The sequence below is a fragment of the Amborella trichopoda genome, chromosome 8, assembly GCF_054954075.1.
Source record: "Amborella trichopoda isolate Santa Cruz 75 chromosome 8, AtrichopodaSantaCruz75HAP2 v2.0, whole genome shotgun sequence".
Classification (NCBI taxonomy): Eukaryota; Viridiplantae; Streptophyta; class Magnoliopsida; order Amborellales; family Amborellaceae; genus Amborella; species Amborella trichopoda.
The window spans coordinates 27,748,080-27,755,301 of NC_142343.1; the positions used below are offsets into that span (position 1 = coordinate 27,748,080).

The following is a 7,222-nucleotide window of genomic DNA, read 5'->3' on the forward strand; positions in this document are numbered from 1 at the left end:
TAATAATAATAATAATAATAATAATAATAATAATAATAATAATAATAATAATAATAATAATAATAATAATAATAATAATAATAATAATAATAATAATAATAATAATAATAATAATAATAATAATAATAATAATAATAATAATAATAATAATAATAATAATAATAATAATAATAATAATAATAATAATAATAATAATAATAATAATAATAATAATAATAATAATAATAATAATAATAATAATAATAATAATAATAATAATAATAATAATAATAATAATAATAATAATAATAATAATAATAATAATAATAATAATAATAATAATAATAATAATAATAATAATAATAATAATAATAATAATAATAATAATAATAATAATAATAATAATAATAATAATAATAATAATAATAATAATAATAATAATAATAATAATAATAATAATAATAATAATAATAATAATAATAATAATAATAATAATAATAATAATAATAATAATAATAATAATAATAATAATAATAATAATAATAATAATAATAATAATAATAATAATAATAATAATAATAATAATAATAATAATAATAATAATAATAATAATAATAATAATAATAATAATAATAATAATAATAATAATAATAATAATAATAATAATAATAATAATAATAATAATAATAATAATAATAATAATAATAATAATAATAATAATAATAATAATAATAATAATAATAATAATAATAATAATAATAATAATAATAATAATAATAATAATAATAATAATAATAAACACTTTTGAAATAACGGCACTTTAGAGGGGTGATATACACGCTAATTGCACTAAAAAAAACATCCGTTACTTTTTTAAGTGCTATAATCAAACGGCTATTGTCCTATACGGCTACATCCCATGTCCTTGAGTTATGAAACCCTAATTTCAAACGTTAGGGTACTGAGCCATATTAAAGGGAACCCTAGTCTTACGAAAAGCCCTTCTATGATCTCTCTCTCGCTCTCAATCAATCACCATTTGCTCTGTGAAAAGGAACCTCAATCACCAAGTGCTCAAATGTTCTGTGAATTTGTTGCTATTGTGTGTTATTTTCTCCGAGATATTTTCTTGTGCTTTCTTCTGTTTTGCAGGTATTTTCTATTTTTTCTTTGCTCCTTTTCTTTAAGTGATGGATGCAGGTTCTCTCTCTTCCTCTGCTTCCTCTGCTTCAATGAAGCAAGAGAGACGTCACCCTCTTCGTGAACAGATGGTTCCAAGAAGACCTTCTTCATGGCAACAATACGTAAGAAATTTGTCCTTCGTAGCCTCTTTATTATGAAATTCTCCAGGAATTAGGAAGTTAAGGTTTCAGTTGTTAAAGGGTTTGATCTTGATTTTTCGCCCGTTTCATTATTTCTTGGGTGATATTTTATAGTATTAACTTTTATCCATGATTGATTTCTCCATTTTTTCTGCTCTGTCATCTATCGCAAATTAACCTTCCTACACATCTTTATGATATCTGTAGTTATTTGTGAATCTTGATGAAATTGTAAATTTAGGTATCTAATTTTAATGGAGTTCAGAATTCTGTTCATATTTTTTGTTTTCTCGTCATTTATTTCTTTTTCTTTGATGACAGCATTTGTTACCTTAGACTTATCCCATGTTGTTCATTTTTGTCCAATAGAGTCTTCCCTTAGCAATGCACATGAGATGATGAAGACTCTAATCCTCTATTTGAGGATTTTTCCACTTGATTGTTTTATTTGCCATATTAGGCTATTAGCTGTAAAGGCCCCATCGTGTTGAGTCAAGATTTATTTTCCCTTGACATAGGTCCCTTCCTTGAGTCAAGATTTCTTGTTTCTGTTTGTGGCTTCTTCAATTTCTGAGTAATATTTTATAATTTCAATCTATTTCCGGAATCCTATTCCATGTTTTCTTGTTCTTGTTGAGTCAAGATTTATTTGCCTTTGACATAGGTCCCTTCCTTGAGTTATATAGACCTTTTCTTGTTTCCGTTTGTGCTTCTTTTCTTAAGTTTCTGAGTAATATTTTGTAATTGTGGCCAATTCCATGTTTTCTTGTTCTTGAAGAGACGCGTCACCCACGAAAACCTACTTCAAGGCAAAACCTAAGAAATATGTGCTTTTGAAGCCTCTTTTTTTATTATTGACTTTGATTCTATTTGTAGATGTTTTATTTATGGAATGATATATGACATAGAGGAATTAGGACGTTAGACTTTCTGTTATAAAGGATATCGTCATGGTTAAAGGGTTTTAGTTAGAGTTTCACTATTTCTTGGGTAATATTTATTGTATATTGAAACTAATTTCCACGATAGATTATTCTATTTGTTATGATCTTTGATGAATCACAAACTAACTTTCCTTCACTTTTTTATTCTTTTTGTAGTTATTTGAGATTTATGAGGAAGTATAAATTTGGGTATCATATTTTAATGGAATTCAGCCTTCTCGTCACATTCCTTGTCTTACGTTTACTATGTAATGATTTCAGACCATTTCCATGTTCGATTCCATATTCCTCTTCATTGAACGCTTCTTCCACATACTGTTAGTTTTCTCATAAATTTGTGTTCTCATGAATTAGAACTTGGTTTCCCCTTTTCCATTACTATTGAAACTGGGCCTAAGAAAATCCCACTTGTTTCTTTAGTTTTTGAGTAATATTTTGTGAATGAAGACCAATTCCATATTGTCTTGTTCTTTTGATCCATATCTTACTTAATTTCATTTTCTATAAAACAGAGTGATAGATTCATCCGAGATAGAAGAGCAATGGACCTAGACGTTGCTCGATATATGCTCATGGATTCAAAGAAAGAGAATACCACCTTTGGTTCACCATCAAAAGAGGCTTATAGGAAGCATCTTGCAGTGATTGTATTCCAAAATAGAACGAGAATCCTCGCTTTTAAGAGCAAGCCCCCAACTCTTGAAAGAGCTTATGAGGAAGTTCTCTCAGATAAGCATCAAGTGCGATCAGGCAAGCCTCGAAGACATATTCCTCAGCTTTGACTCTCTCCCTCCCTCCCTCTCGAAGACATATTTCCTCGGGTTTGACTCTCTCCCTCCCTCTCTCTCTCTCTCTCTCTCTCTCTCTCTCTCTCTCTCAATGTTATTCTCTTGTTACCTTAGCAGTCTGCTGAGAGGACCCTTGATGCCCCAGAGTTGTTGGATGATTACTATTTGAATCTGTTGGATTGGAGCTGTGGCAATGTTTAGGCTATTGCCCTCGGGAACACAGTTTATCTATGGGATGGTTCAAATGGATGTACTTCTGAGCTAACAACCATTGATGAAGACAATGGCCCTGTTACCTCTATCAATTGGGCACCTGATGGGAAGCATATAGCTGTTGGATTGAACAATTCTGATGTCCATCTCTGGGATGTAACTTCGACTACACAGGTTCATGTTTATGCCAAAATATCTGTGCAAGCATGCATGGGTTCTTTCTCTGTGTGTGTGTGTGTGTTTTTGGGTTTTCTGCATTTATTTTCATTATTGTTTTAGCCATTGAGCATCCTACAGGATGGTCTACATGAAGAAACCATCTCAAATATCAAACTGAACTGTTAACTAACAAACCTCTCATGTGGTTTTTTTCCACAGCTACGAACTCTAAGAGGTGGTCACTGTGGGCGAATTCCCTCTCTTGCGTGGAATTCTCATATTCTTACAACTGGTGGCCATGATGGCGTCATTATCAACAATGATGTGAGAGTTCGATCACACATTGTGGAAACTGACAGAGGCCACCAGCAAGAAGTTTGTGGGCTGAAATGGTCTAATTCAGGCAAACAACTAGCAAGTGGTGGAAATGACAATATCCTCCATATTTGGGATCGAAGCATATCTAATTCCAGCAACTCACCGCTGCATAGATTAGAGGACCATTTGGTGGCCGTTAAGGCATTGGCTTGGTGCCCATTTCAGAGCAATTTATTGGCTTCAGGTGGAGGTGGGGCTGATAGGTGTATCAAATTTTGGAATACACATACTGGAGCTTGCATAAATTCAGTGGATACAGGCTCTCAAGTGTGTTCATTGCTTTGGAGTAAGAATGAGAGAGAGTTGTTGAGCTCTCATGGGTTTACTCAGAACCAATTGACACTGTGGAAGTATCCATCTATGGTGAAGTTGGCTGAGCTTAATGGGCATACTTCTAGAGTTCTATTCATGGCCCAGGTATAGAATTTTTCATGTCGTGATTTTTCAATTTCTGGTTGTGAGAATTAGTTGCTTTTTGTTTGTTTCTTTTTTTTTTTTTTTCCCTTGAGCAAAGTTGTATGTTAAGTTTGTTGTTTCCATGCAGAGCCCAGATGGGTGTACAGTGGCCTCAGCTGGAGCTGATGAGACATTGAGATTTTGGCAAGTTTTTGGAGCTCCTGAACTCCTCAACAGCAAGCCTGAAGCTAAGGCCTCATTTGGCCCATTCAGCAATATCAACCAAATCAGATGAGAGAGTAAAAGAGGGAGAAGTAGAACGGATATGATCCATTTCAGAGCGAGAGGTCTCTACCCACTCTATGCGTGTCAGACTGATTGGAGCGAGAAAGAGGTATACAAATTTACACATATCCTTTTTGTTATTTTGTCTCTGTTTAATTGTATTGTTATGTGCATTGGGGGCGTAGCTTTTATTTATTTCTCAATTATTCTTTTATGGCTCAGCAGGCATGCGAGAATTCCTGGATCAATAAAATCTGTCAGTAGATAGTGTGTTTCTTGCAATGTTTTATCATTATTGATTTTTATTTATTTATATTTTTTTAACTTGCTTTTTTCAGTTTTTTTTTTTTAATTGTCCTATTGTGAACTCTTTCAAGGCTCGGATTATGGAAAAGCAGACAGCAGGGAGAAAACATGCACGAAAGACACGCACGAAAGAGATCCATGGAATCGGTCAGTAGAGAAAACAACTATTTCTTTCAGTTTTTATCATTATCTTAATATTATTGATTCAACTCTTTCTTTCAGTTTTTATCATTATTTTAATATTATTGATTTTTTGTTACATTTATTAACTTGTTCTCTGGTTTTTTCCATCTTCTGTGAGGTCTTTTCGAAGCTTGGAACACGATCAGTCAAGTCTGTATGAATGTGTGAAAGAAGAGATGGATACAATATTTTTCCATATCATTCTGAAGTTCTATCACTTCCGTCCCAGAGTTTGACTTGTGCTGTGAGGTCTTTCAAAGCTTGGATCCATGATTAGTCAAGTCTCTATGAATGTATGAAAGAGATAGATACACTACATTTCTATCATTGTTTGTGATGTTCTTTGTTTCTTGGTTTTCTCTTTTCTGTATTTTGGTTTTATTTGTTCCTTGTAGTCCTCATGTATTAATATTTTCTTGGTTTTCTCGCTTTTTATTTATTTATTTATTAATTATTTATTTATACTCTTTGGATTTCTGAAGATGTTGCTAATGAGGGGGGGTTTTGATTTCTAATTATTTTTTGGGTGGATCTCTCAACCCTTTGTTTGTGGGGTTTCTTAATTTTTAGGCGGGATTTAACCTTCCTGATTGTGAGTTAATTTGGTTTCTGTAGAGGCCCTCTCATTTTTTTGATATTTTTTGTGCCTTGGGTATTTTTTCTTTCTTTCTTAGCCTTTCTGCATGTTTTTTTCATTTGTTCTTCATACTTGAGAAGTTTTGCCATTCTTCTTCTCTTAGAAATCTTCCTTTTGTTCTGTTCTAAATCTCTTGAATGCATAGGGGTTGTGTTTGTAGTTTTGTTGCAGGATGTCTATTTGAGAGAGAGAGAGAGACTCAACCTTAGCCTTTCTGCATGTTTTTCTCATTCATTCTTCATACTCAAGAAGTTTCTCCATTCTTCTTTTCTTAGAAATCTTTCTTTTGTTCTGTTGTAAATCTCTTGAATGCATAGGGTTGTGTTTGTAGTTCTGTTGCAGGATGTCTATTTGAAGGATTTGATTCTAATGTGGCTTCTTGTTGTTATTTTAGTATTTCCATTTGGACTTTGCTGTTTTGGGGGTTCATTGAATTAATTTTTCAAAATTCTCTGTTGGTCGATGGAATGTCAACTTGATTTTAGGGAACACAGCAATATAATACTTATATCTATGCTCACCAATTGTGGACTTGGATAGTTCATTTTTCGAAATTCGCTGTTGGTTGATGGATGTTAACTTGATTTTAGGGAACAGCAATATAAAACTCATATCTATGCTCACCAATTGTGGATTTGGATAGTTCTTTACTTAGGGTTTTGACCTTGTGTTCCTCAATGACATTCCTCTCTGGTTCACTGTGTTTTTTTTTGCTTGCAGTGTCGCTATTGGGTCTGTCAAATTTGAAGTGATTCAAGTGCACGTGTCTCATACAGCGCTCTTAATTTTAGGGCCATCTGCTTGATTGCTTCTCCAATTCTCTCTACATCTTGATTGCTTCGCCATTTTTCTTCTCTTAATTTTGATGACCTTTGCAAAGTGGTTCTTTTATTGAATATGCATTGTTTTCAGTGGGGCATTAGTTTGCTGTTCATTGTCTTCTGCGTCTGCAGCTTTATTTTCCCGGGTGGGCTAAAGCACAGATGTTTAGTTGTGATTGGTGTCTTCAACATGTTGAAATGCTAGTTGCAAGTCATGGATTCACAAATGATTATAACCCCACGTAGGGTTCAAAATTCTTCCCGTTTTCATCTTATCTTCTATTGTTCTAATTTGTGGCATTTATTGGGTTCTACGAGGATGATGAATACCATGACAATGATTTCTCTATCTTTCCTCAGTGTTTGGATTTTGAACCTAAATTGGTGTGATTACCTCCTAGTCATAACTGATTTGGTTTACTTTATTCTGGGAGCTCTTACATTCAAATTATAGGAGCTCAGTATCTGTTGAAATATTGTATGCTTAGGGCTGTGTTCGGCTGTTCTCCCGGAAGCAATCTCTTTGTAAAGACAAATGTGGTATTGTTTGATGTTTGGTGGCCGTTCGTTTGATTCATCACTTATGTGATCTTTGGTTTTCTCTTGTTCTTTTTGTTATTTGGTTGACAGATTTGTTTTGGAATTTTTGGCATCTTGAGGTGTGTAGGAGATGCATGCGGGGGGGGGGGGATTGGTTCTGGAGCATATGGGGTTTATTTCTAATGGTTTGAAAGATCCATTTTGTTTTGTTCAGTTTGATTTATAGAAGTATTACATGGAGCATCTCTTTCATTCATGCGGTTGCTTGAAA

General features: G+C 32.8%; 1 pseudogene across 1 annotated transcript; it reads left to right on the top strand.

Annotated features, from left to right (window-relative positions):
• Nucleotides 1-858: 858 nt before the first annotated feature.
• Nucleotides 859-6,762, top strand: LOC18433096 (cell division cycle 20.2, cofactor of APC complex-like; annotated as a pseudogene). The gene is made up of 7 exons (XR_016061126.1): nt 859-1,283; nt 2,758-3,025; nt 3,155-3,420; nt 3,625-4,200; nt 4,328-4,573; nt 4,842-5,246; nt 6,311-6,762. The product of XR_016061126.1 is annotated as a cell division cycle 20.2, cofactor of APC complex-like (transcript).
• Nucleotides 6,763-7,222: the final 460 nt, after the last annotated feature.